We start from the raw sequence: 24,419 nt of genomic DNA on the forward strand, positions 1-24,419 counted from the left end.
GGGCTTCTGATTTGAAGCCTAGTGACTCTTCCATTCACTGCAGCTTCTCCAGCCTTCCCAGGAGTGGGAAGGGAAGGCCCAGAGATGAACAGCTGTGGATGGACTGCCATAGAGAGGCTTTGTGCAGAGGCCTGTGGGTCACACACCGGGCTGTTACAAACCTCTAACATCCTCTAGGTTTTGAACAACACTGGATGTAAGATATGATCACCCTTTTAAATTTTGTCACATGTCCATAGTGCTAAATCATTAGGCAGTTTCCATAGAGACGCCCAAGAGCAAAGTGTGGAATGTGAAAGGAAGAGTTCATCACAGGGGCAGGATCATATAGGGCTTCTGAGTACAGGCTGTGGAATCAAAGTGCTTGCATTTCGCTCTTGATTCTGCTGCACACCAGCAGTGAAACGTTAGCCACGTTGTTCTGCTGCGCGGAGCCTCAGTGTTTCCATCTGTAAAATGAGGCAGTGGCACCTCCCAGTGCCAGGTTCCTGGGGCTGCCACAACAAAGTCCCTCAAACTGGGGTGGCTTCAAACAACTGAAGTGTCTCCTTCACACTTCTGGAGGCTGGAAGTCTGAGATCGAGGTGTTGGCCACGATGCCTCTGAAACCTGAAGGGGAGAATCTGCTCTTCCTTTTCCCTGGCTTCTGGTGGTTTCCTAGAAATCTGGCGTCTCTTGGCTTTCCACTCTATCACTTCAGACTTTGCCTTTGTCACCACATGGCATTGTCCTTTCATGTGTTTGTGTCTCTTTTCTTCTCCTATTCTTGTAAACAAGTCATATTGGATTAGAGCCCACTATAATTAATTATAATGCCATTTCAACTTGATTATACCTTCAAAGACCCTGTTTCCAAATAAGGTCACATTCCTAGGTTCTATGAATTCAGATTTCAACATATTTTTTTTGAGGGGGTAACATACATCAACTCATAATCCTACCGCCTAGATTTGATGTGATGAAATAACATGTCCATCTAGACACTCCGTGTTTTGCATCATCATCAAATCCATTCAGTTAGCAAATATATATATAGTACCCATCAAAGACCACATCTGGTGGCAGATTAAAAAAATTATTTATTTTGGCTGCACTGGGCCTTTGCTGCTGCTCACAGGCTTTATCTCGTTGTGTGGAGCAGGGGCTACTTTCCTGTCGCAGAGCACAGGCTCCAGGGTGAAGGCTCACTAGTTGTGGCATGTGGGCTTTGTCCGCCTGCGGCATGTAGGATCGTCCCAGTCCAGGCATAGAACCTGTGTCCTCTGCATTGGCAGGCAGATTCCCAACCACTGGACCACCAGGGAAGCCTACCCTGCAGACTTGATCCATTCAGTAAGATGCAGAGGAGCGCAAGAGACCCAGGAAGGACTGGCTCCCGAAAGGGACAAGATCTCATCTAGGGATTCTGGGAAGGGTTCTGTAAGGAAATTATATTGAAGAACAGGATCAAAAATAAAGAAAAAATAGATCAAGGGTTGACCAGAAGAGGAATGTGGGATAGAAAGTTCCATGCAGGAAGCAGAGACTGAGCAATGTCAGGTTGTGATACTTGACAGTCCAGAGAGGCTTAAGAGTATTGAATGAGGAGCTGAGGGCAGACAATGAGATTGGAGCGTGGGCAGGGCAGATCCCACGGGACCTGGTAGGGTATATTAAAGATTTTGATCTGCATACTAAGACTGATGGGAAACCATTGAAGGGCTTTAAGTGGTAGAAATGGAACTGTTTATTAGAATAATAAAACTCCTGTTTAGAATATTGACAATCAAGAGGAATTTTCCATGTGTAGTTATGTCTACAAATAAGGCAATGAAGAGGCTTACATCATTTGCATTAGAGCCCATATTTACTTTGAGAAATTTCTGATTAGCTAAGAGAGTAGAAGAAATTCTCTTCAAATATTGTTAAAACATAGTAAATCATTTTAAGAAATAAACATTGGTATTTGAAGAAATTCTTTTTACAACTTAGAGATACGATTTAGGTTAATAAATTACTATCCAATCATATTTTTCCTCCAAATGAGCTAAGCATCTTACTATAGGCAAAGGGCAGTAGTAGACCCTGCTAGAATTACTTAGATATCCCATATACTCAGATTTTAATTATATATTAAGTCATGAATGTGTCTACTTTTATGGAATAAATTTTTTATGATGACATATTAAAACATGTCCCATTGTGCTTTGATTACTTTGGATGCATACAGTTTAATCAGATCCAGATGACATTTTTGTTGTTCCTAAAGGAAATTGAAATAAAGAATTAGTCTCCTCCCTTTTGTCTGTCTAATCTGTCTGTTCATTTGGTTTGAGTAATTCGAGGCATGGAGTAATTAATTATCTTCCATTCTTTTTTTTTTTTTTTTTTAAATTTTTTTTTATTATTATTATTATTTTTTTCCAGTGGGTTCCATTCTTACAGAGTACTCACCAGTCATTCCTCTGCAGAGTCTATGTTATTATTTTGCTTCCTCCATTGAACAGATGGTTGTCACAGTTCCTTGAAATGGGGGATAAGTATTTGTCTCAATTTTGTATTTTAGTTTTCAGTCTTCATCAAAAACCTGTGACTGCCAGTTGAACTGATTGTGGTTCAATCTATTCCCTGAAGATTCCCAAAGATTATTCAGCAGGGAAAACTGTTTGTTGTTGGCACCCCCAAGAGAACATGGGATCTTGGGTCCTCCACAGCAGGTATCCATGGTCCCAAGAACTATCAATGAGAAGGCATGCCATTTAGGTATTAATGATGGTAAATGCTTGAGGAGCAGGTTGTCACCTAGAGGCCATGTACTGAGGGCACAGGACTTTTTAAAATTTTATTTTTGGACTGTGTTGCCAAACAGTGGCCAAAAATCTGTAATACTGGCTTTCTCACGTCCCACTGAGTCTTTTTATATTCTTAATAATTTGATAATTATGACTGATTTTTTAAAGTTACAGACATACGGCCTTAGAGGGTCCTATTATTAATGTAGATAAGCCTTTGATGTATATTTCTACATTTGATATATAGTCACTTTTGGTAGTGTAAGTGGACATGTGTTTGTCATCATTGTGCCCAAAATAATTTCTGTGAAAATACAAGATTCAATCACATTTGAACAAACTGTTTTGACTTTGTTATTACACATATTAAGTGTCAGACTTATACAGTCATACCTATCCATCAGCGCTTGAGAAGGAAAACTGATGTTTTTGAAACAAAATCCTGAAGTCACTGTCTGCATGTCACATAGCCAGTTATGGGTGTGAAGAAGTCACTCACAGCATTGCTTATAAAGCTGTGACTCATGTGGTCCAGAGCAGGCTACATTTAAAGAATAAGAGCCTAAGTAAATCTTTATTAATATTTCTCCCATTTACAGAAATCCAAGTACTTGTCCACACAAATTCTTAGGGTTCTTTCTATTCTTCAGTAGCCTGAACCTTTTGATAGCTTATGACCTCCCTCCTGCCCACCTCACCCCAGAAAAATCTTTTTTCTCATCTTGTCTTTATCATTCAATTCTTCCTTTCATTGTGCCTTCCTGTATGGTCCCTCATATTGTGTTGTGTACCCTCCTCACCACAAATGCCCCATTGGACATTTGTCACTATTCTCAGAAAAGCAGGGTAAAGGTTGGGGCAGGGAGGCGGAACAATAAATGCCTTAATTTTCTTTACAGATTGAGGGAAGAGAAGAAGGCTGCAAAACTCCAGGTGTAAATGATTACCTCTGAAATAAATAGGAACAGGTGTTAACTTCAAAATTCTAACCAGTCCATTCCTAATGTGTTCTATAGGAATATTGGAGCTAGAAAGGATGACAGACATCAGGGAGGAAATGGAAATTCTCGTAGGTAAAATGACCCACACAGGCTTGTACATTTATTTACTTGAAGATCTAAGACTAGAACCCAAGCCTCTTGACTGATCACTCTTACTGTGATTATTCAAAATAGTTATTTGAAGACTTTTCAGTTATGTGCATGCACACTAGACTTGACGGTTGTGTGTATGCAAGTACAGAATAGCAAGCAAACGTTTGGCATGATTTGGGAATCATAAAGGTCTCTGATAGTGACTATGGGCAAAACAGTGCTATGGTGGACAAATCCTTTCGTGCACATTACCTCACAAGGCCTCACAATATTCCTCTTAGGTAAGCTGACAGATAATATTAGCCTTATTTCACTGGTGAGATACTGAGGATCAGGGATGCTATGTGACCTGTTCCTGGTCCCATTGCTGGGTAGGTGACTGAGCCACAACTAACTTCCAGATCTCTTGACTACTTGTGATCTATGTTCAACCTTTCTGAAATATTCTATTTATAGACACATGCACACACACACGATTCCTGTTGTATCAACTCTCATAGTGTACGGTGGATAGAACTTTACAGGATCTTCCTGTCTTCTTTGGGTAGAAAAGACCATACTGCCTATCCATACATGCTTTTATGTGCTCCGTTGCTCGGTCGTGTTTGACTCTGCGACCCCATGGACCATGGCCTGACAGGCTCCTCTGTCCAAAAGATTCTCTAGGCAGGAATACCAGAATGTGTTGCATGCCCTTTTCCAGGGAATCTTCCTGACCCACGGATCAAACCCAGGTCTCCTGCATCACAGACAGATTCTTTACCATCTGAGCCGCTAGGGAAGCCTATGCTGCTGCTGCTGCTGCTGCTAAGTCACTTCAGCCGTGTCCGACCCTGTGCGACCCCATAGACGGCAGCCCACCAGGCTCCCCCGTCCCTGGGATTCTCCAGGCAAGAACACTGGAGTGGGTTGCCATTTCCTTCTCCAAGGGAAGCCTATAGGGGGAAATAAATCAATGACTCTTACAATTAAACACATTTAATGGTAAACTATTTCTTTATTTTTAAATAAATGGATATGAAGAATGAATGGCCTCATTTTAAATAAGAAAAATGTTCATCCTCTTTTAATTTGCTTAAATTGTTTCTACCTTTTCTTCTGGCGCTGCTCACAGATGGTTAAAAGTCTCTGCAGAAGCAAGTCTGAGTGATCATATTCTTCTTCTTTCCCCTTTTGTCCCTTTTTGCAGCTGTCTCTCTCTGAACTTGAAGCGATGAGATCACCTTCTGGTTCCTTTCATTGGTGTTATTCAGGTTAGCAGAAAATTCTGCCTCCTTCATCTGTCAGGAGCTTCAGTCTTTTGCTTTCTTTGAAATCTGACCTCTGAACAAGGCTGTAACATCCAGAAAAATAGTAGCTGAATTGATTTATTTCAGATTGTTGCTATGGTGATTCCCTACTGATATAGAAAGAAAATGAAGAAGGGAAAAGAATGTGTTGCAGAGAACAGTGGAGAAGCTGGTCAGATTGAGGAGAAGACATTTAGGGCTGTGGAGGGCATCTATGGCCCATCTCTTCATAGTTAGAGTCATCTGCATCCTTAGTTTAGTGTTAATTCATCTAGATCGATCACATACAACCCGTTTGCTTTTCAGAAGTAGTGAATTGTTTCTGTTATGTGGGTAGGAAAGAATTTGTATCTGTAAGCAACCTTAAAAGTTCCAAAGATTTTTTTTTCTTCAGGAATAGTGAATATGAATTGTAAAAGAAATTTTTGTGACAGGCAACATTTTGATTCTTGAAATAACTCTCAGGGTTATGCCTTATTAAATATGTTTTTTTGAAATCATAGGAGAAAGACATCTGGGGAAAAAGATGAATAAATCCATTTTTATAAGTTTATTTTTTTCATTCATTTATCCAACTTCCTATCCATTCTTTCATCTAACAAATATTTATTGATCCTTTATACCAGGCTCCACCTATATATGAATAAATTCAATAACTATTCATAGCTTTAACAGATACTCATTGGGTGTTAACCACATGCAAGACAGCATGGAGATTGATGTGGGATGCAAAGTGTGCCCAGAGTGATTAGAACCTGGGATAAGGTGGGTAGACTAGACCCACAACCACCACAATGCAGAATGTGATCATCAGAGCGACTGAGGAGCTATTAATATTTCTGCCTCAAGGAAGGCTACATGAAGGATATATTTGGGAGAAAATAGGGTAAGTAGGATCTTGATGGGTGTGTGGAGGTGGGATGGACAGAAGAAGGATGTGAGGGAGATGCATACTATTGTGATTAGAAAGGGTCAGTTACATTGGCCCCCTTCAGCTGTGGAGGTTGATGATGTTTGTAGAAACCCTCCTCACTATCCACTTACATTACAGGATTGGCCTTGGGAAGGCAGAACTTCAACTTGAAATGTGAAACAGTTGGGACAAAAGGAAAGCAAGGGTGGAAAATAAAAAAAGAACCAGATGCTGGCTCTACCTTGAAGATACGGCAAATTGATGCCATTGGTTTGAGCAGAGGTGAGGTTGGGAAGCCTTTGGAAATAAACATTTAGATAAGCTCAAAATCAGAGTGTGGGGGAAAAAAAGGAGGAAGCAGACAAATGCAATAGAATAGAGTTCCACACCAGGTACAGTCACTCCTTTCACATCCCGGGTGCTGTTTTCCAACTTTCCTCCCCTACTGTGTGTGGCCCTTGAGGTTTTAGATTTCAGCCTTATGAAAGAATTGAGAACTGGTTCAAATGTGTTATTTTTAATGGCTGAGTATTGAATCACTTCTAATGAGATGGATGAAACTGGAGCCCATTATACAGAGTGAAGTAAGCCAGAAAGATAAACACCAATACAGTACACTAACGCATATATATGGAATTTAGAAAGATGGTAATGATAACCCTATATGTAAGACAGAAAAAGAGACACAGATGTACAGAACAGACTTTTGGGCTCTGGGAGAAGGCGAGGGTGGGATGATCTGAGAGAACAGCATTGAAACATGTGTATTATCAAGTGTGAAACAGATCGCCAGTCCAGGTTGGATGCATGAGACAAGTGCTCGGGGCTGGTGCACTGGGATGACCCAGAGGGATGGGATGGGGAGGGAGGTGGGAGGGGGGATCAGGATGGGGAGCACATGGAAATCCATGGCTGATTCATGTCCATGTATGGCAAAAACCACTACAATATTGTAAAGTAATTAGCCTCCAACTAATAAAAATAAATGAAAAAAAAAAAGAAAGAATTGAGAGAGGTGAGTTCCACTCCTGCACTTCACGTGACAGGCTTCCCCTAACCCCACCCCCCATAGGGTTGATGCTACAGACAGTGAGGGGAAAAATCCGGAGTAACTCATGTTTTGAACCTGGCTCTGACGCTACCTCTGTGTTTAACCTTGGACAAATCTTTTAACTTCTCAGGACTTTAGGTTTCTCATTTGTTACGATAATACAGTCTTTCAGCCAAAACATTCATAAAAGCTTGATATTAGAAAGGACTGTAATGGCTTCAAAATATATTTTCAGGTGCATAAATAAAAGCCTCCGGCATGAAGGGAATATGTTAATTCTCACTTCATTAATTCACAGGGTATATAATTCTCACTAAGAATTTGTGTTTTCATCATATTTGTCAAGTGAGATTAAACAGTCAAGGGCTGTCAGGGGGGCTTAACTTCCTAAGATTTCATTACTATTACAAATAAACTTTGAAGAATTGTCATAAATAATTAAAATTAATGTCAGTTAGTAAAATAAATAAAGGCCGAATCCCTGTTTCTTATGTAGAGTTTTTCAGCATCTGTGCATTAAGTAACATTCCTCATTCAGTCCCAGGATGTAGCCTTGAGAAAATTCTATTCATTTTTTCACATTTGTATAATTTCCCTTTAATATGTCGATGTAGGATTTATGCTAAGTTTTACTAGAGTCAACATTCATAGCAAAATGAGGTTTCATCCTTTTAAGGATGGAGGAATAGACAGAAGCACTTGTTTCAATGAAAGGGACATGATTTATTTATTTGCTCCTGGAATTCAGACTGAGTTTAAAATATTCATTAAGGCATAAAGACTATCATTTCCAGAAGGTTGTACATCTAAGTCACTTCAGTTGTGCCGATTCTTTGTGACTCTGTGGACTCTAGCCCATCAAGCTCTTTTGTCCGTGGGATTCTCTGGGCAAGAGTACTGGACTGGGTTGCCATGCCCTCCTCCAGGATATCTTCCCCACCCCAGGACTGAACCTGAGTCTCCTGCATCAGCAGGCAGGTTCTTTACTACTAGCGCCACCTGAGAAGCATATATCAGTTGATGCTAAAGACTTTACTTTTCAATTGCTACCTTTGTTCCTCTCCTTCCTCATGGTGTCTTGAGACAAAATAATAGTTTGTATTTTCACCTTAAGGCAGAAAACACAGAAGATCTCCCAAGAACAAGGATCAGTTTTGTTGACGTATTGATCCTCTTTCTCAGAACTTTATGTACTTGTCAGGGGCCTGAGCTTGACCTAGATCTTGAAACATCCTAAAGCTGACTTTGTGACTTTAGACAATTCTCAAACTTTTCATTTTGGTGAAGGTTAGATTGGGAAAGGGGGATTAAGGGGGGGTTGTAGCATAATAATTAATGACGTGAAATAATTATTATGATTGGATTTTTAGTCAACTGTCTCAGCTTATTCCAAGGTAACCAATATACAAATTCTGCACAAAGTCTTATCTGCGTTGATTTTTACATCTGAACCTCTCTCTCTGAAACTTGCTAAAAAGGGCATAAGATAAAGTTTCTAGGGATGCTGACTGAAGTGAAAGAGGTGTGAAACTGGAAAATTCATTTATGCCAGTGGTTTGGAAAATGTGGCTCCTGAACCAGCAGCATCTGCAGAACTTGGGCACTTGCTCAAAATGCAAATTCTTGGGCCACAGTCCAGACCTTCTGAATCAGAAGCTTTGTGTCTGCCAAAACTTCCAGGTGATTCAGATACACGCAAGATAACTGCTTGCAAACCATTCACTTATAGTGTTGTGCATATATTCTGTATGTTCACTTGGTGAACTAAATTTGAAAAGCATCCGACTATAGGAGGGGGCAGAAAAGGATGAGAGGGTTAGATAGCATCACTGGCTCAATGGACATGAATTTGAGCACACTCTGGGAGCATACTCTGGGAGGATAGAGAAGCATGGTGTGCTTCAATCCCTGAGGTCACAGAGTCGGACATGACTTAGCGACTGAATAGTAACAACAACAATAGGAAAGTTAGATTACCTGACTATCTTGTTGTGTTTATTCTTCACTTCCTGTTCTTGTTTTCCATGGTTCTGTAATTTGTATAACTAATCTTAAAACTGTTATTTTCTCTTTATTTTTAGCTGCTAGGAATCTCACAGCCAAATCTCGTCTTGTGCAAGATCTCATGGTCTGTATCCTAGTTCTTTTATTTTCCACCCTATGGAAAATTTTCTGCCCTTTTGCCCCAGTTTCCTTCTACAATTATGTTACATTTTGAATATTCTGAAAGGTCAGGTATTAAATAGCAACCTTGTTCCTTGGCATGAGTAATACATGAATATCCCTGATACCATGCCCTGGTGTCAGTTCTCAGTTTGTTTGTTTTATGCAGAAAGTGAAAACTTCATTTGGGATATTCTTGAGAGAATCTGGAAAACATGTGCTTAAATAGCCAGGCTCATTTTATCTGATTGCTCCCACATACTGACATCTTTCTAGTGCAAAGTGATCCATTAGTTTAAATACATTGAAACTGAGAAGCCCTATTTGCCTCTTATAGGTGCTGTCTTTCCCTAATGGTAGTGAAATTTTTCATCAAGGACTCTCTTGCCATCAAAGTCTATTCTTTTTGACACTGCAAAATCACCTCTACCTAATGGCTTTATTAACACATTGAGAGCCAAATGTGATTGTAAAGAGGGGTTTTTCTTACAAGTGCTTTGAAGATGGAGAATGTCAAAGGTTTTGTAAAATTTTGGCTTTCAGGGAAATTCAGACACACAGCAACCACTCCTTCAGATTGCTAGATACATTTTGACAGGAGGGCCGTAATCAGCAAAGTCAGGCTGTAGCCTGATGTCAGCCATATAGTCTGGGCCACCAAGGCCCTGTTTTATTTCAGCTATGGATGGCACCTCTCACAGTTCTTAATTGTGTCAGATCTGTGAAACAAACATAAATATTTAGGGGAAGACTCACCCTCCTGTATGTTTTGTAATGAAGCTTGTGAGCCCACTAAATAATTAAAATAAACAAATGAAGACTAATTTGCTTATCTTTAATTTTTTCCCAATCCACATTAGTTAATAATTTACAAGGTAAAAATGAATAGAAGATCAAAATGACTTCTCTTCAGGCTCTCACATCAGCACGATTGCAAAGATTCTGCCTTATTGACTGTTCATTTGTAGTAGAAATAACCCCAGAGAAAACAGTGTTCAATGTGAACCAGGCTTTAATAAAAGGAGCAGCAGACTCCGGAGGTTTATTTTTCTATTTCCATATAATCCCAGGATCATTTGTCTGGAGCTGTTTTTGAATTATTCATACCAACGGTAGCTCTTTCAGATACTGGATGTGAATGGCTTCTATCATACAGTTTCACAGGCAGCATCTTTTTTTGCTGGCACTTTAAAAATAGAACTTTTTTTCCCCCTGTTCCAGCTTGCTGTTGGGTGCTTCTGGGTGGGGTTGTATTAGCAAAGCATTGAACATGAAGAGGCTGTATTGGGGCTGATTCTAAGACTTCTCCAGGTAAAAGAGAAGGGAATGGAGAGCTAAGATTGGGGTGTAATATTCCTGAGAAATTATCCTTCTTTTGAACTCAGCTTTTGAAGGTCTCAGTACAGTCACCTGGTGTAAGTATTGTTCGAGACACTGGAGTTAACATTTCTTCTCAATTCACTGCAATCTCAACTCAAGTGAATTGGATTGAAGGGATTTACCCTGCTGATCTTGTTGTTCTTATGCCCCATTTGACACCAAGCTTTGAGTCTGTGCTTGCAAACTCTCAGAGAAAAACAATGCTCTCTAGGGAGGCCTCACAGGGCCAGGAGGTATAGCTGCTCCAAACCTCTCCAGTCTTCTCTCCCCACCCCTCTGCTCCCTTTATACCACAGCCGTTCCAAAGGCCTTTAAGTTATCCGTCCACTGGGATGATTCTTTTTCTTTCTCTCTGCTTTTTTTTTTTTTGCAGTGGTCACATTTGCCTAGGGTGCCAGCATGCCTGCCGCCGCTCCAACTACACCCCCCATTCTCCCTGCCATTACCTCCTTCCTCACCCTCTGGACTTAGGTCACTGCTCAACTCCTCTTTCCCAGAACTTGTTGTGAATGCCTGGTCCCTGAGCCAGGGATTTAAGTGCTAGTTGTTTTGGGAAAGTGAGTCCATGAAGGCCTGGTAAGAAGGTGGGTAAGAGAGGGGAGTGAAGGAAGCCAGTGCAAGGTGTGTTAGAAGCAGTCTCCTGTGGGCTGCCCAGACTGGGGCCTGGGGGGAACTGGGCGCCAGTGTGAAGTTGGCTCTCCTGGGGAGAAGCAAGCTGAAGGTGTCCTCTGGTTTCCGTCCATCACTGTCGGAGGGTGGCCTGGAGGCGCTGAACCCCTGTTAGCTCTGGTCTGTGCAAGGCTGGAGGAGAGAAGGTGGACGGTTGCTGATGCGTTCAGTAGGACACGTAGGTGTGTTCTGGAGTGTGGGAGGCAAGGGGCTGTGTGCTGGGCATCAGAGCGTGTATTGCATTGCCCCTCCATGTACACACACACACACACACACATGTACATGGTGTGTGCTTCTGATTATTGAGACCAAGAAACTGCTTCTTCCTGGCCTCTGTGCTCTCCTCCTAGCACAGAGCCCAGCACACAGTAACCATGCCGTGAACACGTGTTGAAGCAGCACGTGTGGAATGGCGAAGTGACTCTATCAGACGGACCCGCCTCGAGGCTGGGTTTCTGACGCCTTCTCATGAGTTCACTCCGCCCAGCCTCACATCCTGCCCCTTCTTCTCCTCACTCAGTTCTCATGGGTCAGACAGAGTCCCGTGCATTGTCCCAGCAACTAGCCCTTTTATATCTCTACTTTTTAGAGGAATTTTGCAGTCAGTACAGCCCCCGGGGTGCCCACACTCCATCGGGCCTCTTCCCGTGAGGTGCTGAATGCAGGGGAGCTCTGTGGAAAGGTGGTAAGGGTGGAGTGGTTTAGTCTGGGTCATCTTCTACCTTCCTCCTCAAACACACTGACCTTGGATGGCAGGTACCCCAGAGCCCTCCTCTTTGTAAGGAGCACAACCTCTCTTCCAGCAAAGCAGGGGGTTGGGGCCCCTTGACCGGAAACGGTAACCTCAGCCGGGCACTGTGGGGGCCCACTGCCATCTGCGGGCCCTCCCTCAGCGCCAGCCTGCCCTGTGCTTTATGGCCGTGGGCCTTCTATCCTGCCCGGGGGCCTGGGCCTTCTAGTCGGGTCTGACCGGCTTGGCTTTGTCCGACAATTGCTGCAGCTGCCCACTTGATTTCTCTCCCTAGCACATCCCCTCACGACATCCAGACTGTCTATGCCTCCTCACCTTCCACCTACTGTGCTGGCTACTCTCTTACCTGCCTTCTCCCCCCACCAGCCGTCCTCTGGGGAGCTGCCTCTTCCAGGGCCATGGCCCGAAGGGAACTCAGTCAAGTCACTTGCATGCTAAGTCACTTCAGTCATGTCTGACTCTGTAGCCCACCAGGCTCCTCTGTCCATGAGGTTCTCCAGGCAAGAATACTGGAGTCACTTGCCATGGCCTTCTTACAAACCCCCACGAAACAGAGGTACTCAGACTCAATGATTTTTAAGATTCCTTCCAAATCTCAGATTCAAATTTCTGTGACCCAAGGTGGTTCCCCCTCACCCCTCCCAGTCATGGTTGCATAATTTCTAGGTTTGAGGTCCAAACTCACTTTGTTGAAGTCTGAAGGATGTACAAAGTCCTCTGGAGCACTGGGGACAGTGGAGTCACTACGATGGAGATTCCCACCCCCAGGAAATGCATCTGTTAGGGAAATGGTCATCAGCCGGTCCCGCTGGCATAAGATGGTAAAGAGCTGTGACTACAGGCTGTTCAGTCATGACATCTGTGAAAGCAGGGCACGTTGGCTTCTGTGGGGCATTTTGTTGTGCTGGAGAGTAAATGCCGAGCTGAAGAATGCTGCTAACTCTGACTGTTCGGGGCCATAGTCTCCCTTCTCTGAAGAGCCCGACCTCCACAATCAGGGTCTCTCAGGGTCCTGCTGTGTTATGAGGGAGGTTGTAGGTAATTCTTCAAGACTCTCTAAAACCAGTAGCTATGTCTTGACTAGGGGAGACCACTGGTTATTTAAGGCAGGCTGAAGACCTGGGGTTCAGTACTGGCTCAGCCATTCACTGTGTGGTTTTGACCTCTTTTGAACCTCAGTTTACTCACCTGTAACGTGGGAATAATAGCTGCTCTTTAGTGTTATATGAGAATTAATTCCACAAACAGTTTTTGAGTGCTTACTAAGGCCCAGGTTATCACATTAAGTTTGAGGGGAGAAGTGCAAAGAAAAATTAGACATAATCCTTGCCCTATCCTCAATCTGCATTCTAGTAAGGAAGGTAGAAATAGGAACACATAATTACACCATGGCCTGATACATATAGCAGTGGATGAAGTGAATTAATAATTTGCTTGGAAGTTACAGGAAGATTTATTTTTCTCCTACTAAGGAGAAAAGAATCTGCTGTGAAGAAGTGAGATAAGGCAGGCTGCTACAGGTTCCCCTCCTCTAGAGAGCTGTCAGGGACATTTTCTGCAAAGGCCAGTGGAACTCATACCTCATACCTGAAGGAATAATTCCTAACCCTGCAATAGTAAGTCATATTAATAACCTTGACTGATTATAGTCAAGTGTTAATAGTGTTTAAGACTCAGGAAAGTATACAGTATATTTCAGAGAGTTCTCTATCTCAAAATATTAAAAGTATTTATTTTTATTTTTAATTTTTTTAGAGAATGTTTGGTGTATCTATCTCCCTTCCTCTACCCCTAGTTTGAGAACGTGAACTTCTTTTTAGCTTGATATTCCTGGGGCTGCCTCAGTTCTGGGCACAAGACAGGTGCTTAGGAAATGTTAGCTGGATGAGTGAATGAAGCAAAGAAGAAATGAAGGTTTTAGGGTGTGTGTTAGTCGCTTAGTTGTGTTTGACTCTTTGCAACCCCGTGGACTGTCGCCCACCAGGCTCCTCTGTCCACCGAATTCTGCAGGCAAGAGTACTGCAGTGGGTTGCCATTCCCTTCTCCAGGGGATATTTCCCACCCAGAGATAGAACCTGGGTCTCCTGCGTAGCGTTCCAGGCAGATTATTTACCATCTGAGCCTCCAGGGATGAGTGAATGAAGTAAAGAATGAGTGAAGGCTTTAGGGTAGATAATTAAAAAGTTTGGGTAATCTATTAGATAGTGAGGTAGAAAGAATAACAAACTAGGGGTGGATAGGTCTGAGAGCTGATTTTGGCTGTGCCAGTTTTTAGCTATAAGTATTGCAAGTCATTTGCTTGCAGTGAACCACATGGTTTAATCAGATGTAAAAAGGGATGCTTGTTGCCTTTTCACAGGCCGATTATGTAGGTTAGACAATAATGTTTTAATTATGTAGAAGTGGGTAAAACTTTGGTGGTGATTTAGTCGCTAAGTTGTGTTCAACCCTTGTGACCCCATGGACTACAGCCTGCCAGGCTCCTCTGTCCATAGGATTCTCCAGGCAAGAATACTGGAGTGGGTTGCCATTTCCTTCTCCAGGGGATCTTCCTGACCCAGGAATTGAACCCAGGTCTCCTGCATTGCAGGCAGATTCTTTGCCAACTGAGATACGAGGAAAACCCAACAAAAACTTTAGGGGAGAAATAAAATAAAAATCTTACCATGTATCCTTTACCAAAATCTTACCATACATCTTTTATTAGCAGGCTGAGAAAATTTTCTGTAGGTCTTTTAATCAGCATTCTTTTGATTAACTCCCCAAACAGCTTCCCTTGTGGCTCAGCTGGTAAATAATCTGCCTGCAATGTGGGAGACCTGGGTTTGATTCCTTGGTTGGGAAGGTCCCCTGGAGAAGGGAAAGTCTACCCACTCCATTATTCTGGAGTAGAGAATTCCCTGGATTGTATAATCCATGGTGGTGCAAAGAGTCAGACCTAACTGAGTGACTTTCACTCACTCCAAATAACTGAAACTCTCCATTCCCTCTGTAAAATATTCTGATAGATGTCTACACCACAGTGACTGTTCAGAGTTAACTATACCTGTGAATAACTATCTGCTACAACCGATTGAGTTATAAGGTTGTCATTTGTGCTGATTACTATGTCTATTTATTTTTTTATTCAACATAAACTTACTGATCATCTGCTCTGTGCTAGATATTGTTTTAAGTCCTGGAGATATGGCAGTGACCAATGTTTATTGCATTCTGGTTGTATTTGCTTTTGTAATTATGTAATTTAGGTAAATATGTCATCAACTGACTAATGAAAAGTAAGTGTGAAAGGAGAATTGGTGACTTTTATGAAAATTAAAAAGTTATAGTGGACATCTTTCCTTTATGACTAACACAGGATCTTTAAAATTTCTCTCTACGTCTAAAATTTCCATTTCCCTTGTCACCTAGGATTTATCAGTCAGATGCCCCTGTAACTGAAGGACATGAGATTGGGACATGGGGCATCTGTTTTGTATTGTGGTTTTAGGGTTGAGTTGGCTGCAGTGGCAGATTCCTTAGAAAATCATTTCTGTGATGTGATTACAGAGAGTTTACTTTGAGCCTACTTCTTCATCTCCTCCCTCCCCAACTTCTGTATGTTTCCAAATATTTCTTTACAAATTAATTTTCTTAGTGAATCAGCCATAACGAATCCTGTTGCTTGCAACAAAAAGACCCAGCCATCACAAACCCTTTGAAAATACTTTAAAAATAAAGTTCCCAAACAAGCACAAAAATCTTCAAGTTGGTTGTGGGCAAAATTATGGTACAAAATTGAAGGGACATTAAATAGCATTAGAAAGAGTTCACACTAAGACTGTTTCACAACTTTTCATATTAGTTTTGGCTCCACTTGAAAAGAAAAAAAAACTGAAGTGAAAACCAGCACTGTGGCATATTGAGGTAGTGCACATAACGTGATGGGACCCCAGTCAGAAGGTGCAAAAGCAAGAACTCGACTCATTGAAAGATGGAATATGTATGCATAGTTGGAACCGATTGGTGTCATTTCAGGGACTCTGAAGAGCTCCGGTACCAGAGTCCTTTATGTCTCAACACAGGGAAGAATTCAGCAAGGGCAAAGTGATAGACAGGTAAGAAGTGATTTGTTAGAATAGAATGCCTGTGAGGTTTACAATAAAGAGTCTGCCTGCCAGTGCAGGAGACCCTGGTTCTATCCCTGGGTTGGGAAGATCCTCTGGAGAAGGGCATGGCAACCTACTCCTGTAGTCTTGCCTGGAGAATCCTATGGACAGAGGAGCCTGGCAGGCTATCATCCATGGGGTTGCAAAGAGTCAGACATGGCTGAGCGACTAACACCTTCAGGCAAGTAATGCAGTGTCCCGAGAACTTACTGGGCAGAAGTTTTGTAATCAAAGGAAAAGTGGGGAGGGGAAAACAGTTTTCATGTCTTTCTTGAGTAGACGTCATGCTTCCATCATCAGCTTCTCCTCCAGGTTGAGCAAGGGAATTTTCTTGTCCCTCCAATGGTCAAGCTAGATCCACAGATTATTGTGTTTATGTGTGCAGAGAGTGTGTACTAACTTACTGAGCTTCCTGGGCAGGATGTGGGTCTCAAGCTACCATTGTTTCATTGTTTGGTGCATGTCTCGTGCTTCTGCTGCAAGGTTTTGTTGCTAAGCAAGCCTGCTTGGTTTTGTGGTTAAGCCATCCTGCTTTCTTGAGTAATCATTAACTTACAGGGGTCTCCTATATTTTTTCTACTTATAATCCCTAGTGGGATCAACTATTTGATCACCTACTTTGTCCCTTCACTCTGTCCCTATCACATTGATACATTTTTTATTTGAAATAAAATATTTAAATTATTTTTTATGATTTTCAACTTTAATCATTTTGATTAGCCAAGCTGGTGTCAGCCCTGCCTTTTGTCAGTTGAAGAGACTTTCCTATATGACCTGTTTGAGGCCTCTGAGCTTGGAAGGTTGTCCAAGGAGGAGCCTCCTCCTCACCACTTCATTGGCTTGTCTGGGCCTCTTCCTCTCAATGGTTCTGGGGGCTTGGCTCACCTATCTCTGTGAGCAAAGTCCTTTTAAACTCAAAGATGCCCTTTCGGGTCTGGTATGTCTGGTAGCACCAAGCAAAGCCTCTCTGGTTGGAGTCTGAGAGAGTGGTTACTGTGAATTCAGGTCACCTGTAGCTGGGGTGTCATTGTGCATTACAGCCACAGCTGTCTGATGTCATAGCTAAGGCCAGTAGCTATGATCATGGTCAACACTCTCTGTCCTCTAATACATACATGAATTTCTTATTTCCTCACGTCTTGTCCTTCTGTTGGTCTTTCCTCTCCCCTCTCTGCCCTTCTCTCCTTTCCCCTTTTCCCCTTCTCTTCCATTTTCCCCTTAATACCTCCTCACCCACCTCCCTCCTTGCATCCTGCTTTCAGTCTCTCCAGCCTTCCACCTCTCCGTTTACACACTTCTTTTTCCAGGCCAACAAGACTGAGATCCTGGTAAGATATGAAACAACTTCCGTTCATGGAGTACAAAGGTGCAATTTATATGGTGATCTTAGCTAAATGGTGTTTCTGGCTGCTCTGCATTGAAGGGCAGCAACCAATACGTCATTTCTTCATTCAGAACACTTAGGTAATTGTAGTCCCACCTCTATGACCCCAAAAACTTTGCAGAAGACTACATGTCCTGCTTCTGAGATATTAACGCTATCTTTTTGCAGTCTTTATGGTATCACAGAAAAAAGATTTTAATACAAGATATTTTTAAACAAGACATCAACTTTTGATATGAGAAAATAAAAATACTGTTGATGAGTTTCTAGGCACTCAGGCCTAGTTTTAGTATGGCAGTTTTATTTTGACTTTTTAAAAGATTATTATAGAAACTGAATGTCATAAGCCCTTAAAATATGCAAATCATTTGAAATTCTAGAAAACAGCTAATATTTTAGGCAAAATAAAATAGTGACTAACTTGTACCTTTTAAAAGTAATTTATTACTCATTTAAGCAAGCTACCAATAGTACAGGCACCAGAGTGGCAGTCAGTGAACATTTATTTACTAATGTAGATCATCTCTGAGATAGTGAAAGTTAGCTTTTCTGGCTAGCGTTAAAATTACCCAACCTATTTTGAAAATTGAACTATAGCCATAACATACCTGAAAGGCATGCCAGAGACACTGAACGCATGCCATCTCATTTCTAAATATATATATATTTAGCACTCTTTATGCATTTTAACAGCCTCCAATTTTATCTAATTCCCTACATATTTTCATCAAATATTTCTTAAGCTCTGCTATGTGCTAGATCTTGGAGATGAGAGAAACCTAAAATAAAACTGGATTCTGTTTTGGAGGAGCTTCTAATTTTATTGGGAAGATTGAATGTGTTTATAAGAAATGAATAAAATGCACAGTTCAAGTGAGTGCCACAGAGGTGTGAAAAAACAAGATTTCCTGAAGAAAGTGGGTGTTGATGGAGGCCCTGGGCTGGGCTTAGAAGGAGGTGAAAAGTTCAAGTACTAAAATAAAAGCTTGAAAACCAGTACCACATTCAGTGAAAAGGCATTAAGAATTTTTAAGCCCATCCATTGGGTAGTAACATACCAAGATGCACCTCCCAGCCCTGCTACCAAAAGGTGGCCAGCCAATGGCCCTTTTCCATTCTCTTGAGTCTTTACAACCTACACTTGACTATTTTTACCGATGGATTTGGCATTTCAAGGCAGCTGATAATCCAAGTCAGTCACATTTGTCTTTGTGTTGTGTTGCCTCATCACATCAGTGGCAGATTAACCTTCTCAACTGTGTTTTGCTTAGTCTATTGTTGAACTTAATTTGCATTCCTTGAGCATACAATGGCTGGCCAGCAGGGGAGGAGCAGGAGGGTAAGAAATGAAGGGGGAAGGATTGTTACCATCAACTGTAGTAGGGTCAACTGACCATGGTCAGTTTACGGGTAGTGGTAGTCTGCTCAAAATAATGTAAGTGGCACCCTTTAAATTTCAAGAGTATAAGGTTTATATCTCTTACCTCTTGTCCTGCATATGCTTATTTCTGGTGGTTTCTTATCCCATGGAAGCAACCATTTAATAATGTCACTAGTCAGAGGAAACCTTAGGCAGTGTTGTCTTGTGAGTAAATATTTATCTTTATACGGTGTGAATAATGACCTCATTCTAGACTGTTAGTAGGTATGAGGTAAAACCATGGAGGCATTCTCTGAAAGATCTTTGTGAATAGGTGTTACCCTCTTATGGTCTTACTTTAAGTGTATGTCTATCGGTATAGCTGTAGGTTATATAAAAAGGTATTATCAACCATGACACAATTCCCATGGCCCCACAGACAAATAACCACTGTTCTTGTGTGTCCTCCTCATTCTAAACGAGTATTCACAGGAAGTCTTTTTGTTCAGGGTGGGGAAGCTTCTTAGTGATGTCAGCAGCCTTGTGCTTCCTTGATGGTTGTCTAGAAGGAAAGTTTCTGGAACTCTTACAACTCCAATCTGACCTGAATTTTGGAGAACTTCTGGCCTCAAAATCAGTACAAAACAAGTCAACAAGTTATATCTGTTTACAAGGGTTTATGTCATAGGAGCTACAGATCACAGAATTGAGGGACCTATGAACTTACATGGGAAAATCACCTTTTTCTTTTTTTCTAACCTCTATCTGAAATGAAACATTTTCTTTAATTTTGAGTTCATTTTGTGGCTCAGCTGGTAAAGAATCTGCCTGCAATGCGCGAGACCTGGGTTTAATCCCTGGGTTGGGAAGATCCCCTGGAGAAGGAAAATGCTACCTACTCCGTTATTTTGGCCTGGAGAATTCCATGGACTGGGTAGTTCATGGGGTTACAAAGAGTCATACACAACTGAGTGACTTTCAATTTTCACTTTTTAGATTTTGAATATGGGCAAAACTATGGTAGAATTGGCAGTATGTGTGATTTTGTTACTGAGGAAGTCACAGGTATAGCCATGTCATATTACAGACATTGTAAATATTCCACATCATTTGCACTTATCATTATGTTGAAATATGAATTTATTAGACCCCCTGCTAGTGTTCTAAATTTCATAGCCAGGATTTGTCTTAATTAGGTGTGGTAAGACACATGGTGGGGTAGGAAATGATAACCCACTCCAGTATTTTTGCCTGGAGAACCCCATGGACAGAGGAGCCTGGCTGGCTACAGTCCATGGGGTTACAAGGAGTTGGATAAAACTGAAGTACCTTAGCATGCACAGATGCATGCACGCATAAGACACATAGACATGGAAATAATCATATAGTAATAAACTTATACTCACAGATCTCTAGAAATAGAAGGTATGCCATACCACGCAGGGCCACATGAGGAAAGAGTTGGGTTGATACAGAGGCAGAAGGGAAGGAGGGAAGAGCATGGCCCAGAGCATTTATTGAGGTTTTCAAGTAAAGGAATGAGTGAGGCTGTTACCGAATAAGGTCCAGTGCTTGCCACTCAAAAATCAATATGAGAGACAGACAGACAGACACAAGTATTGGTAGAAAGGAAAGTCACTTTTAATCAGAATGCTGGCAATCTGGAGAGATGGTCTACTCAATATTCCCCACAAACCACCTCTGAAGATTCTGCTCAGCTATACATGTTTTAAAGGGAAAAGGGGAAATAATTTCAGTTTAATCTCTAGGGGTCAGAGTCATGGGCGTCCCCACTGTGGGCAGGCTTGTCCGCTCCTAGTGATCTTTCTTTAGATGCTCTCTTGTTTGTACAACTTGCTTGAGATTACAGAAGGGGAAGCTGGGGATGAGATCTGGTCATCTGTTAATTACTTATTCTTCATTTCTACTTCTTGATCTATGAAAAATCCAACAGATTAGGCAGAGTATGGTATGATCCAAAGATTGGAAAGGTATGTTAGGGCCAGAGATGAGTAGTGGGGTGGGGTAGGGGTGTCTGGTTTAAGGCTAGTGACAAGACAAAGGGGCTTCCTGCAGAAAACTCTTTCCTGCCAGAAGTTGCTGACAGGGCAGCATATTGTATGCTGAACGAGTTTGGGATTTGACAGTTTGAATAATTCCATCAAACTCCGGGTTCCTAATTACCCTGTACGTGGCCCTGAAGTGATTTTTGATATGGGGGAAATATTGGCTTGGTGTGTGAAAATTTGTTCAAGCAAATAGTTGTAGTGTGGGCTCTAGATGGTTGGCTTGTATATGAAAGTTGTGCGTACGGTCAAGTCTTTGCTATCTTTAGGAATTGGCTAACCCTGGGAGGGGCAGCCCCTCTAAGATGAAGGCTCCAAATGTCTGAGTATCAAAAATACAGAAATAAAAAATACTCAAAAATATTTATATGTTGTGTTAATAATGAAGCACAGGCACTACATAATTACAGTTGTGCTTTTAAAAATATTTTAATGATTAAATTTCAATCTAGTTAGATTTCTTTGCAACCCTGTGTACTTTATTTTCTTATTTATGAAATTTACTGTTCTGAGAAGGACTGTGATCTTCACTGGACTACCAAATGATCCATGGTCAAAGATACGAAGCTCTGAAGAGCGATTCAGTTTCTTGCCTTCTTTACTTAACCCTCCTGCATTTTCCGTCTGTCCTTCTTGTGGACCAAAGTTTGGCCAAACTTAGCACCAGAATAAATACTATAAGAGATACTGCCCTAGCCCCACTACAAGCACCCACGTCTTCACCTGTTCTTACACCTGACCTTTCTACACCTAACCTTGTGCTGAATGGAGGAGATATTCATTATGACTATAATCTATTGAACATTCGCACATGCCTCTTGTAATTCCATATATTTTTAAGGTTTCATCTCGTTGGATCCTCATACCTTTTCTATGAAATAGATGCCATTATTATGACCCTCATTTTAAAGGTGGGGAGACTGAGGCATGGAGGGCTTGTAACCTGCTCAGTGTCACCGAGCGGTGGCAGAGAGGTACTGAGGTTGGGCAGTGTGGCTCCAGGTCCCACTTCCTCAGCAGTGCTGCTACGTATTCACTAGGCTTGAGCTATAAGATGGGGACCTGTGCGCTGAGTATGTGTACCAGAAAGAATGCATTCTTTCTTACCAAGACTTCAAGTGATTAACTGTCTGAACTTACAAAAGCTTAGAAGCCAATCTGAGTGCAAATGTCAGTTCAGTTCAGTTCAGTTTCTCAGTCATGTCTGTGACCCCATGGACTGCAGCACACCAGGCCTCCCTGCCCATCACCAACTCCCGGAGTTTACTCAAACTCATGTCCATTGAGTCGGTGATGCCATCAAACCATCTCATCTTCTGTCATCCCCTTCTCTGCCCACCTTCAATCTCTCCCAGCATCAGGGTCTTTTCAAATGATTTAGTTCTTTGCATCGGGTGGCCAAAGTATTGGAGCTTCTGCTTCAGCATCAGTCCTTCCAATGAACACCCAGGACTGATCTCCTTTAGGGTGGACTAGTTGGATCTCCTTGCAGTCCAAGGGACTCTCAAGAGTCTTCTCCAACACCACAGCTCAAGAGCATCAATTCTTCAGCGCTCAGCTTTCTTTATAGTCCAACTCTCACATCCATACATGACTACTGGAAAAACCATAGCTTTGACTTGACAGACCTTTGTTGGCAAAGTAATGTCTCTGCTTTTTAATATGCTATCTGGGTTGGTCATAACTTTCCTTCCAAGGAGTAAGAGTCTTTTAATGTCATGGATGCAGTCACCATCTGCAGTGATTTTGGAGCCCCCAAAAATAAAGTCTGACACTGTTTCCACTGTTACCCCGTCTATTTGCCATGAAGTGATGGGACCAGATGCCATAATCTTAGTTTTCTGAATGTTGAGCTTTAAGCCAACTTTTTCACTCGCCTCTTTCACTTTCATCAAGAGGCCCTTTAGTTCCTCTTCACTTTCTGCCATAAGGGTGGTGTCATCTGCATGTCTGAGGTTATTGATATTTCTCCCAGCAATCTTGATTCCAGCTTGTGGTTCATACAGCCCAGAGTTTCTCATGATGTACTCTGCATATAAGTTAAATAAGCACGGTGACAATATACAGACTTGATGTACTCCTTTCCTGATTTGGAACCAGTCTATTGTTCCATGTCCAGTTCTAACTGTTGCTTTCTGACCTGCAAACAGATTTCTCAAGAGGCAGGTCAGGTGGTCTGGTATTCCCATCTCTTTCAGAATTTTCCACAGTTTGTTGTGATCCACACAGTCAAAACCTTTGGCATAGTCAATAAAGCAGAAATAGATGTTTTTCTGGAACTCTCTTACTTTTTCAATGATCCAGCAGATGTTGGCAATTTGATCTCTGGTTCCTCTGCCTTTTCTAAAACCAGCTTGAACATCTGGAAGTTCATGGTTCACATATTGTTGAAGCCTGACTTGGAGAATTTTGAGCATTACTTTACTAGCATGTGAGATGAGTGTAATTGTGCAGTAGTTTGAGCATTCTTGGCATTGCCTTTCTTTGGGATTGGAATGAAAACTGACCTTTTCCAGTCCTTTAGGCAGTGCTGAGTCTTCCAAATTTGCTGGCATATTGAGTGCAGCACTTTCACAGCATCATCTTTCAGAGTTGAAATAGCTCAACTGGAATTCCATCACCTCCACTAGCCTTGTTCATAGTGATGCATCCTAAGGCCCACTTGACTTTGCATTCCGGGATGTCTGGCTCTAGGTGAGTGATCACACCATCATGATTATCTGGGTCATGAAGATCTTTTTTGTACAGTTCTGTGTATTCTTGCCACCTCTTCTTAATATCTTCTGCTTCTGTTAGGTCCATACCATTTCTGTCCTTTATTGAGCCCATCTTTGCATGAAATGTTCCCTTGGTATCTCTAATTCTCTTGAAGAGATCTCTCATCTTTCCCATTCTATTGTTTTCTCCTATTTCTTTGCACTGATCACTGAGGAAGGCTTTCTCATCTCTCCTTGCTATTCTTTGGAACTCTGCATTCAAATGGGAATATCCTTCCTTTTCTCCTTTGCTTTTCACTTCTCTTCTTTCCACAGCTGTTTGTAAGGCCTCCTCAGACAGCCATTTTGCTTTTATGCATTTCTTTTTCTTAGGAATGTTCTTGATCCCAGTCTCCTGTACAATATGCAACCTGGGAATACTTAATTCTTGAGTCCAGAAGGCTCTGTGATAAATATTTTTATCAAAAAATAATTGGCAGGTTAATTTCATGGAAATGGTAACCTCTTTGAAACTTACCTTTGGTAAAGGGCCATAAAATCTCAAAGTAACTGAGGCATACCAAAGGCTTGTTGCTGGTTGCTCTGCCAGCACTATGATCACTACTGGCTTTTTTTTTTTTTTTTTGCCATTGTTACCATAAAAAAGAAAGCTAGATCAGGTTA

At 41.7% G+C, this 24,419-nt stretch overlaps 1 protein-coding gene across 2 annotated transcripts in view; it reads left to right on the forward strand.

Annotated features, from left to right (window-relative positions):
• Window positions 1-24,419, forward strand: part of IQCJ (IQ motif containing J) — a 194,088-nt gene that overhangs the window by 61,758 nt on the left and 107,911 nt on the right. The window contains exon 1 of one of the 2 annotated variants that reach the window (XM_061168230.1): window positions 16,018-16,178. The exons of the other annotated variant lie outside the window; for it this stretch is intronic. The gene's annotated coding sequence lies outside the window, so the exon portion shown is untranslated. Of the gene's footprint in view, window positions 1-16,017; window positions 16,179-24,419 lie in introns of those variants that run through there. 2 annotated transcript variants of the gene reach the window in all.

The sequence above is a fragment of the Dama dama genome, chromosome 19 (assembly GCF_033118175.1).
Source record: "Dama dama isolate Ldn47 chromosome 19, ASM3311817v1, whole genome shotgun sequence".
NCBI lineage: Eukaryota > Metazoa > Chordata > Mammalia > Artiodactyla > Cervidae > Dama > Dama dama.